This window comes from Opisthorchis viverrini (assembly GCF_000715545.1).
Source record: "Opisthorchis viverrini unplaced genomic scaffold opera_v5_480, whole genome shotgun sequence".
Taxonomy (NCBI): Eukaryota; Metazoa; Platyhelminthes; class Trematoda; order Opisthorchiida; family Opisthorchiidae; genus Opisthorchis; species Opisthorchis viverrini.
The window spans coordinates 135,336-138,603 of record NW_008752138.1 but is presented as its reverse complement, the minus strand read 5'-3'; the positions used below and the strand labels follow the sequence as shown (position 1 = coordinate 138,603).

General features: G+C 43.6%; 1 protein-coding gene across 1 annotated transcript in view; it reads left to right on the top strand.

Moving 5' to 3' along the window:
- Window positions 1–3,268, top strand: part of T265_11312 (hypothetical protein) — a gene marked incomplete at both ends in the record, with an annotated part of 6,153 nt that overhangs the window by 2,215 nt on the left and 670 nt on the right. The window lies entirely within an intron of this gene.

Genomic DNA, 3,268 nt, shown 5'->3' with positions numbered 1-3,268 from the left:
CTCGATTGATAACTGGAAAAAAACTGCTCAGTTCAGCGAGTGGATTCACGAAGCTAACTCGGAGCAATATATATATATATATATATATATATATATATATATATATTACAGGCGTGGATCCCACATCACATAATGTGGAAATGAAATGTTGAACCGAGTATCGCTCGACTGTGGTCACGATGAAAGACCTCCCATCCAGAGTAGAATGTTTACCCACCAACAGATTGTGTGTGCTGTTATCGCTGCCTTTTTTTACTATGAGTGACGCTCATATGTTCGGATAATGCCAAGATGGATACTTACTACGCATAAATTAGCACTTTTTGTAGGGGCATTCTGCGAACGTAACAGCTCAATTCTTGCACGGAAAAATAGATTTTTCGCACGAGTATTGTGTGGCTGAGAATGATATCGACTATTTACTGATTTGATATTGCAATAAATTGATAGAGTTTAAAAATTGCGCTTCTAGGTCACAAAAATAGCTTCGTATTTGGCTGTAATGATCGAAAACTTTTGCGCTATAATCACGCTGTGGTGTACCGGCAGAGTGACAATCAGCCATGAGCAAAAGAAGGTTAAAACCGATATTCACGTGGTCTGTTAGACGGTATGGGTTAAGATTCGAAAGCCGGGTTGTCAGTTGGGTTTAATCCTTGTTTACAGGAACGAACATGCAACTGAGGGTGACTAGCTTCTGTATTTCTAAGCTACAAACACAATGTACTCCACTGGTTAAACCAATCATTGGTGAACGCAGTTCAGCATAAACTCATGACCCAAACGAAGGTTAACCCTAGCTGCCATGAACCGAACTTTGATCATCATCATCATCATCATCATCATCATCATCATCATCATCATCATCATCATCACATGCATCCTGAGGTGCCTACTCCTCTAAGCGCTCAGCCAATCAATCTGGGAAGAGACCGGCGACACAAATGCCACTGACATCAATCAGGCACCCTTTCTTGCAGTGTCTCCGGACAGATTCAGCGACGGTCATGGAAACCCCATCCTAGAAGTCAGACTGCACCAACAACACCTAAGCCCTTCGTGATATCTTCCAAGTCTTTCTGTTAAGTCACGCGTCCAACTCGCAGTTTGAGCCATTATGAAGGAGGTACAAATAGCAACGGTTGTCTCGGTACACAACGCTTTGGCATGCATAGCGCACAAAGACAACATTTTTCGCATGCTTTCTTACGAATTCGTTGACGTCATCCGACAGCAGCAACACTTCTGAGATATCAGTGGTAAAAAAACCTAAAGACAACTCACACCCTCTCCGCATAGGCCATGCTGTGCCACCATACACCTATTGTAGCCCTGTAGACATGACCGTTGCCCAGTGATATGACACCACAAGTAACGCATGCCAGGGAACGTGATTCAGGCCTTTGAGATGTGTTCACTGACACACTTTCGTCGAGGTCGCTACTACTATGGAGATATCTGAAATCCTCCGCATATTTAGAGCCCGAACGTTCTGGAACATGTCATTGCACTTTAAGATACAAGATGTATACCGAAGAATGGTATGATGGTGGTTAGTTTATGTTTGGTCTTTGTTTTCAAAGACAAGGAGGATGCCTGATCACCCCGTGTCATAAGATTCTCACTGTCAGTGATTGGAATAACGGTGTTTTGAAGGGCTTCTAGAATTCGCCGCATTATTTCAGCGATGAAGAAGTTGTGTGTGTGTGAATATCCGTGGGGGACATTCCTTTGAGTACACAGCTGCAAACCAGGAAAGGTCCTGATCCACCCATTGTTAGTGAGAACGAATACTGATTTAGAGTATATTTTAGTACTCATAGGGCTAGAGGCATCCTATTAGCCTGTGGAATGAGTTTAGCAATCGCTATTCAAGCTGACTGCCACTCAATCACTCAAGATGCTTCTAATTTGTACATGCAGTATCCGATTTCCACATCAATTTGTTTGAGTTGGGAGTCAGTACATCGTGTATTTCCGTCACATGAACCGAGAAAACAGGCAAAACACCTCCCCTCAAGGTCTTACCCAGTCTTGACAATCGGGATAGTTGTTATCTGTTTAGCTAGGGCTCATCGACACTGCGTGCATCCAGTCCTCGTGGATATGTTGAAATGTGAGTACTTGTAAGCTTCTTGTGAACTTCTTACAAGAAGGACGTTTGCTTACCACAAAATCACTGCGCGCAAAGCAAGCAGTCTTATCCAGAGGTCAAAGAGCTGGACTTTTTTTATCAAACGTCTAACTACTTAAATCAAACAACGTAGTCTTCACCAGCCGTTTATTCTTGTTACTACAGCTTGACAGAGGAAACATTATGTCCCGAGTAAGGTAGTCACATTAGAAATGTGCGCACGTATACTAGTCTATACGTTTTTAAAATTGAACCGAACCAGAGAGGTTTTTGTTGCCGTTATGTTTCTTGGGTCCCCGTCTGTTCCAAGCACTGAGCCTGGTCTACACGATCAAACCAAACAGCAGTGCCTGATCTGCATCAGCCCACCCAGAACTACCCCAGAGATCAGTGGCACTACTTTCGCCCTCAATTTTTGTACAAGGTTAGCAATTCGACTCAATAATTTGATTTTAACTCCTAATATCATTGTACACCGGACAGATGAAACAGAACGTCATGGATATTCTCTTCCTCAGTAACTACCCTATTGATTCAGGACGACAGAACAAAGCTGTGATAGTTGTTGCTGATCTACTAGTTATCCGATCCAGAGGCCGCCTGAAGAAAGCTTTGGTTTACCGGTGACTGCCGGGTCAAAATACCTTCGTGTCGCTCAACCTTAGTGGACAAAACCACACCCTACGCTACGCTGGACAAATATGTTGGTCAACTGTTCAGATAATGAACAACTTGATAGCTCCTCTTACCCATAGGTTTAGTGGGAACATGAGTCCTCGTGTCACTCACTAGGCAAGAACAGTTTCCAGGAGGACTCTGCCCCTGAGAAAAGTCCATCTATGCTGAGAAGCCATACAACTGTTCGATCCTTGTTGGGAATCCTCAGCAGGGCGCATCTCACGACACTTCAGGCAGCTGCGAACTAGTAAACTTTCTGCCAATTGTTGAACATTGTTGTTGATCATGGGCGGATGATCGGCAGTTTATAGGACAGGACAGAGCACCCAATAAGGAAGAAAAAGTTGTACAGTGCCGCTCAGGTTTTCAAGGTAGATTGACCTGATTTCCTAACCACCACATGAAGAACTTAGTTGCTAGAACACCCTCAAGCGATGTTGACACGTTCAGCAGAGC